Source organism: Elephantulus edwardii, unplaced genomic scaffold (assembly GCF_000299155.1).
Source record: "Elephantulus edwardii isolate Elephantulus edwardi_28Jun2011 unplaced genomic scaffold, EleEdw1.0 scaffold00140, whole genome shotgun sequence".
Classification (NCBI taxonomy): domain Eukaryota; kingdom Metazoa; phylum Chordata; class Mammalia; order Macroscelidea; family Macroscelididae; genus Elephantulus; species Elephantulus edwardii.
Window position 1 is genome coordinate 520,227 of NW_006399890.1, and position 8,531 is coordinate 528,757.

Here is an 8,531-nt window from a genome sequence, read left to right on the forward strand (position 1 = left end):
ACTGTGCACTACTGAGTAAGGAGCTTTGGTGACATAGTACTTATGTTGGGCTGCTAGCCAATTGGTCAGTGGTTCAAATCCATAGCCACACTTGGGGGAAAAGGGAGACTGTCTATTCCTATAAAGATTTCCAGACTCTGAAATCTACGGAAGGTCACCATGAGTCAGAATTAATTTGACAGTAGTGGCTTTGGTTTGTTGATCTTTCAAAAGTAAATTGCGAGGTCCTTCTTCCAAAGTACCCCTGGGTAGGTTCAAACTGTTAACTTTTGCATTAGTAGCTATGTGTTTAACTCTTTGTACCTCCCAAAGAAACCTAAATTCTAATAAGGGCCTGTTACAAGAAAGGTTCTATATTAAGTATGTGGAAGATGCGAGTGTCAGATGGTACAATTATTAAGTCCTTTTCAGAAGTTTGACCACACAATATCACTCAAATTCATTGCCATTGAGTCAGAACAGACTTACAGCTGTAAGTTGCACCGGAAAATATTATCCATCTTTCTCCCACACAGGAGAAAGCTGCTGGTAGGTTTGAATCATCAGAGCAGCATGATCTTTTGTTCGGCAGTGCAATTTCCTGTGAATTATGCCATCAGGGCTCCCTTTTAGTGAACTAGAATGTTTAAATAATTGTTTGTTTTTGTTGTTAAGTGCCATTGAGTCATTTGTCAGTCATAGCAATCCTATGTACAAGAGCTCTGAACTCTGCCCTATCCTGAGCCAACATCATCATCTCCAACACATCCACTCCCATTACCCCAGTCACTGAATCAATCCATCACATCGAGGGTCTTCCTCTCCTGCACTGTCCCTCCACCCTCCAAAGCATGATGTCCCTCTCCAAGGACTGGTCCCTTCTTGCAACATGTCAAAAGTATGTCAGACAAAGCTTCAGAATCCTTGCCTCCAAGAACAGCCTAGTTTCACCCTTTCTAGGATGAATCTGTTTGTTCTCCTAGCAGTCCATGGTATTTTCAATACTCTTCTCCAGCACAACTGCTCAAAGGCATCAATTCTTTTTCTATCATCCCTAGTCATTGTCCAGCTTTCTGATGCATAGCAAGGAATTGCAAATACAATGGCCTGGATCAGGCCCACACTAAGTCTCCAGCCTGAAATCATTGTTCTCCAGTACTCTGAAAAGATCCCTGACAGAAGATATTCCCAGTGCAATTTGTCTTTTTATTTTAGCTGCAGATACCAAGAATGTTGACTGGTGAGCCAAGCAAACTGAAGCTGTCAACAGTCTCAATGTCTTTACCATCTATCATGATGCTGCCAATCGGCCCAGTGATGAGGATATTTGTTTTCTTCATGTTGAGATCCAGTCAATAATGAAGACTGAAGCCCTTGATCTTCTACAGCAAATGCCTCAGGTTATCCTCAGTTTTGGCAAGCAACATGTGTCATCTTCATATCCTAGTGTGAACTCTATTGTTATTGATGCTAGGTGCCATCCAGTGAACTACAATTCACAGTGATCACATGAACAACAGATCTGCACCCTGCCCTATCCTGTGTCATCCTCATGCTCTCTGATACACTTGAGCCCATTGTTATTGTCTCTTCCTCTCTTTTGCTTTCTCCTTTCCCTAGCATGATGTTTTTCCTCAAAGATTGTTATCTTCTAAACAACATGTCCAGGGAATACGAGAAGATGTTTCACCATCCTCACTTTTTAAGGAACACCCCGATTGCCCTTTCTTGAAGACTAAATAATCAGACTTTTTCCCCATTCTTTTGGTTGTGTACCATAGAGTTGAAACTGACCCATAGCTGACCCTCCAGTGGGTTTTCAGAGGCAGTTAATCGCATGGAAGGAGATTGCCCATTCTTCTCCCTCAGAGCAGCTGGTGGCCTCAAACCGCTTGTCTTTGGGATTGCAGTGCAGCTTCTTGCCACTAGGCCACCAGATTATTCTTTATCAGCACCACAATTCAAAGACATTGATTCTTCTTTGGTCTTCCCTATTCGTTGTGCAACATTCACACACATAGGAAATAATTGAAAACAAGACGACTTGGATTAAGGCACATCAGCTCAAAATTCTCCAAACTAAGGAGTGTTCTTCTCTGTATCAGCACAGCATTATCTGAACTCAAGTGTGTCTACTCTGCCACATTTCTAATCTCACTGATTTCTAGAGTTAGCCATTCCCCCTGCTCAGATCCAGCTTCCTGACCTTGCTTTCTTGGGCCAAGTAACTCCAAACACAAGAGCAGTCTCCTGGATCCTCAACTTATAAACCCTCCAATTTCCCTGCTACTCTGAGCCCCCCAAGATATCTTTTCCAGTTCTCCACAATTCACACTGAACCTAAAATTTAACAAAAAAAAAATTGACTTTTCTCACAACAATGAGTGAATGAAAATCCAAAGACTCTGTAAACGTTCATGAAAATTAATTTAAAAAAAAAAAGCTGAAAAAAAAATGACTTCTCTCATGCAGACCCTGCCATGCACTCTAGCTAACATAAAAAACAAATCCTTTGCCCTTAAGCAGATTCGGATTCATGGGGAGTAAGGTGGTTGTTGTTGTTGTGTTATGTGCCATTAAGTCAAATTATGACTCATAGCGACCCTATGAGCAATGGCTCTGGACCTTGCGCTATTCTGAGCCAGTCTCACCATCTCTGACACACTTGACCCCGCTGTCACAGTTACTGTGTCAAACCATCTCATCCAGAGTCTTCCTCTCCTGCACTGACTGACCCTCCACCCTTCCAAGCATGATGTCCCTCACCGAGGACTGGCCTTTCCTGGCAACACGCCCAAAGTATGTGAGACAGTGTTTCAAAACTCTTGACTCCAAGAAGAACCCCAGGTTAACCCTTTCCAGGACAAACCTATTTGTTCTCTTGGTCCATGGGATGTTCAATACTCTTCTCCAGCAACACAACTCAAAAAGCATAGTTTCTTCTTCTGTTATCCTTAGTCAATCTTCAGCTTTCAGATGCCTACTAAGCAACTGAAAAAACAATGGCCTGGAACAGGCATGCCTTAGTCTATAAACTAACGTTGTTGCTCTCTAGCACGTTGGAGATGTTTTTGACAGCAGATTTTCCCAATGCAACTCATCTTTTGATTTGCTGACAACTGGTGCCAAGTGTGTTGATGAAATCACTAACAACTTCAATCTTAGGGACCCCTTCCAGGTGGACTGCACCACACTGACATGACCTTTGAAGCCCTTGTTTTTGTCCTGTAAGACAAAGCACAATGATTGGGTGCAGCTGGTTCTTTCTAAAGAAGCCCAAGAACTTGAGTCTAGATGCTGAGAATATGGACTGATGAGGCAAGAAAAATGACAGACACAGTCAGGCAAACCTGCCTTGAGGTCCCAGGTCATCAAGAGCAGCAAGTCAGCCTTGAGTTCTCCCTCTAACCTTCTGGACCCGACACACCTGGTCTTTGTGGAGCAGCTCAGCAGGCTCAGCAGAGGGTAACAGGACCAAGGTGTGGGGTAATGCATGCACCTGGGGCTTTGAACCCGTTCATTCTGGTTCAACCTCCTGCTAAGAATGTGTATCTCCATCCCAGATGTAAACTGAATCAGAAGCTGTAGTTGAACACGTTCTCCAGGTGAATCTTAGAGATTCTGATTTGGTACAACTAGAGTCAACTCAACTCACCACCTTCAAGTCAGAACTGGCTCATAGGTTACCTTCCACTGAGTTTCTGAGACTGTAAATTGAATGGGAGGAGATGTCCCTTCTCCCTCAGAGTCACTGGGAGATTTAAACCACCCGAGAGCCACAGCCTTTGCATGTGCACAACTCCCTGTAAACTAGCCCTAGCCCAGCATAGCTTCTTGAAGCTGGAGCAGAAATACCAATTCTCAGCAGGAGGTCAAATCCAGAGGGGCCAATGTGTTCAACTATCAACCCCTCACTTAACCACTGCACCACCAAGCATAAATTTCATGCAACTCTGAAATACAGAGTTGGGGAAATGTTCCTGTTTACTGTGAAATTAGCCAATATTTCAACCTTGACTTTGAATGTGTAACAATAGGCACCAGTAAGAATGTATAACATTTTGCCTTAAGATAAAATTGCTCAATATCCAATTCAGGTTTGTATTCTGAGTGACAGACACCATGGACTCAAGGTTGAATTTCAATATAAAGCTGGATACAATCAATCATGTATAAACTAATAGTAAAAATGCAATCTTGTTGCAAATGAAAAGTGCTTTCTAGAGATACTTTCAAAAGGATCTTTATAAACAAAGTTCAATGTTTTCTCAGTGAGAGATAAAACACCAAAATTTATCTCCGGTTAAAAATCTATTAGCAAAGTATTTAAAGAAACTCTCTCACTAGTTGTGTCAGAGTAGTTTGTAAATATGGCATGGTTCAGTTTCTGCCTTTAATTCAGTTATGCACTTGCCATGTATGTTTAAAGACTAAAAATTCAAAATTGAGTCAACTGATCTAATTTACCCAAGAAACTCCAATTTACAGTTTTGGTTTTTTCCATTTGTTTTGCCTCAGCACTTCTCAGCAACACAATCGAGTCATACTGCCATCCTCAAGGCCTAATATGGTTATGTAGAGAAGGAAATGATCATTGGAAAGGAGATTAAGGGCTGGATCGTACATCAGCTCTCCTTAGGTGGCACCCAAGCACATAATTCACGTTGCTGAACAACTTACACTGATTGCTTATCCATTACAGATCAATTGCAGAAAAGACCATAATTTTAATAGAAGCATAATTTAGGAATCGTGTAAATGTTTAGACTTTAAACCCCATTAGCATTGTAAATAGCCCATGTGTGAAATGAAATCCAACATGAAGGAATATTTCTGTTATAAATTATCTTAAATCTCATCTGAGACCTTTCTAAGAAACACTGTATGCTAAGGTACTGAGAGGCAGTTTAATTGATCTGGCTCCAGACCACTGCCAACCTGGGTGAAAGATTATCACTTCAGCAATGTGTCCCTACTTAATATAAAATATACAAATGTCTAGACTCATAATTCAATTAACACATTGCTGCTGAGTTTGAACCAACTCACAGCTGGCCCTCCAGCATGTTTACAAAGGCTGTAAATCACACAGGAGCCAATTGCTCCTCTTTCTCCAGTGGAATCACTGGTGGTTTCAAACTACCAAAAAGACACAGCCCTGGGGTTAGCAGTGCAACACCCTGCAGACTAAACCCTATCTTCTCATTGTTGTCTGTAGAGTCAGAACTGACTCATAGCTGACCCTAAAAAAGCACAAGAGGAGATTTCCCATCCTCCCATGTGGCAGCTAGTGAATTTGAACCATGTGCCTTTTGGGATTGCAGTGCAGTCTCTTACCACTAGACCATCAGAGGAACTTAACAATATAATACTCGGTTGTTTATCCTGTGTTATTATTGTATGTTTTCTATTTGCTTATGATTATAAGCATATTTGCTGAGAATTGAAATAGACTCATCAAGAGTAGGTTTAGTGGGTTTTTCACCTGCTTAGGGCAGGGTAGGGAATGCTGGAGGCTCCATGAGTAGAGGGTTGTTCAGCCAACCCAAAGGTGATTTGACTCCTCTAGCTGCTCTGTGGAAGAAGGATGAGCAGTCTCCTGCCATGTTCTTTATAAGCCTCAGAAAATCCACTGGAGGGTCAGCCATGAGTCTGTTCTGACTTGTAAGCAATGGGAAGTAGTAGTGGAGCGGAATATAGTACCACAGAAGTCAAAATGTCCTATTTCGTTCACACCACATATAGCTGGTGAACGATCTGCTGGAAAGGAGGCCCAGTGACTTAGTGCATCCTCTCCCATAAAGATTCACAGCCTCCAAAACCTGGTGGAGAGTTTCCATGAGTCAGAATGGACTCAAAGGCAATGGATTTTTATTTAGCAGAGTAGATGGCCCTGGGAATACCTTCAAGACTATGGTAAGACTCAGATCATAGTCACAGTTATCAGCTCACAGTGGTAGGCCATATTTCCCAAAAGGAAGACCAAGAGGTCTTTACAGATTTAGAGAAAAGGTTGAAACTGTCAACAACTTCATCTTACTTGGCTCTACAATCAAAACACTTGGTACTAGCTGTCAGGAGATCAGAAGACATATTACGCTGGGAAATCTGTAGTCAGGGACTTCTCCAGAGCAATGATGTCAGTTTGATGACTAAGGTGTGTCTGGCTCAAGCCACAGTCTTTTCAGTCACTTGCTATACTGATGAGAGTTGAACAATGAATAAGGATGACAGAAAAAGAATTGCTACCTTTGAATTGTGGTGTTAGAGAAGAGTGCTGAATATCCCATGGACTGCCAGAAGGACAAACATATATGTCTTGAAGAAGGTGGATCCAGAGTGCTTTTTGGAAGCAAAGATGATGAAGCTTCATCTTACTGGTATGATGCTAGGAGAGGTTATTCCTTGAAGAGGGGCTTTGTGCTTGGTAAGGTGGAGGGACAGTGAAGGAGAGGGAGATCCTGGACCAGGTGGATTGGTGCAGTGACTGCAGCAATGGGTTGAGGGTGAGAAATTGTGAGGATGCATAGGATAGGACAAAGTTCAGATCCGTTGCACATAGATTCACTATGAATCATACTCAAGTCAACACCTTGCAACAACAACATGCTCTAATTAGATACTGTGGTGTGAAACAGGCTGTATGTAAGGTGCTTTCTTAGATGCCATCTAGTTTATTTCAACTTTGACCCCATGAGTATCAAAGTAGAACTAAAATCCTTAAGGTTTTTAATGGGGTTCTTCGGCTATAATCAGACATTTCTTCTGAGGCCTCTCTGGGTGGCCTCTATCCTTTTGGTGAGCAGCCAACCAGGACAACCAATAGCTCTTGAACTGGGAGGGTTCATTGTAAAGAACCACATATGATTGTTGTTGTGCACTGTCGAATCAGAACCGACAGATAGCTGGGTTTTCAAAGGCAGTTAATCTCATGGGAGGAGATTGTCCATCCTTCTCCCGGGGAGCAGCTGGTGGATTTGAAGTACATTCTTTTGGGATTGCAGTGCAGCAACACATATATACAGTGTGAGTGTGCTATATATAGATATTCATTGTTAAGGATCATATATAGTTTAAGGAGTGGTCAACATTATGGCAGGTGTGACATTTTAAAGTTTTGCAACTCTTTTTTTAAAAATTTTTTTTCTTTTATTATTTTTGTTTGAGTGTACCGTCAAATCAGATCTGACTGGTACAGGAGGAGATTGTCCCTCCTTCCTCGGCAGAGCATCTGGTGGATTTGAACCGTGCGCCTCTGGGATTGTAGTTGCAGCTCCTTACCACTAGGCCACCAGAGCTCCCCCTAGTTTTGCAACTCTTACAGTTAAAAAAAATAATGTTTTATACCTAACTTTGTAGATGAAATGAACTTCTTTTTCTCATGTAATTAAGCAAATTGTTATATATGAAGACTTTCTAAGTGATAGTCTTTAAGTACTGTTGTTTTCCCAACTATATGGGCCCAATAATTTACCCTTTATTATTGTTCTTTTACATATTTGAGTACAAATTGCTTTAAGCAGAGATAATTTCAATTTTTTATGACAAATGGCTAATTAAGACTATTCTATGTACACATTGACATTCAATAGTAGGAGAATTCTGATTAACATTCACTATAAGTTTGCTATATTTCATGGTATTTTCATTGGTTTTTAGATTTTAATGAAAGTTTATAAAGAACTTAGATTTCCATTCACTCACTGTTGCACATTTTTCCTCCCTGTCCTCCCTCCCCAGCCCCCCAAGTTTGCTTTTTTTCCTTTGGAAAAAAGTTCTTTCCTTGTTATACAGTCCCTCGACCCTGCACTACTTTACTATGAAGCTCTTATTCTGGATTCTTGTCAACAGGGTTCCAAGAACTAAATGCAATGGGTTTTTTTTCTCCATAAAATATTACTCACCCCATTACACAGGTAAGGAAATTGATGCAGAATTGGTTAAATAATCTGCCTGATCACATAATTTGCAAGTGGTGAGTAATAAAAAGAAACACAAACACAGCATGCAGCTTCATTTTGAGTGTGGAGCCTTCTGTGGATTTCGGAAGGTAGATTTTTTTTTTTCTTAAAAGATGAATGTAAATAAACTGTTTGATCAGGGGGTTGTTGGGTTGGGTTGGTATGTTGTTTTTTTTTTAACAGTCACGTGTAAACTGATTGACCATTTTGATTTGCTAACAATCAGCTGTGGGCTGAAAGCCTCTTGATTAAATCAATGAGGACCTGGTGGGTAGATCTTTGTATTTAAGAGTCAGTTCTGTCCTGGTGTTAAATGTGTTTGAGGAGAACATTGTACTAAGTGGTACAGCACTTGTCTGTCAATTTTCTGTACTGAGAAAACTTGGGGTTGCTGTGATACTGAAAGCTGTGCCACTGCTGTGTCAAATACCATAAAGGTTTCTCATAGTGAACAGGTTTGGGTGTTGTTGTTATTGTTGTTGTTATGTGCTGTCGAGTCATTTGCGACTCATAGCGACCCTATGTACAACAGCCCTAAACCATGCTCTATCCTGTGCCAATCCCATTGCCTCTGACACACCCATCCCGAGT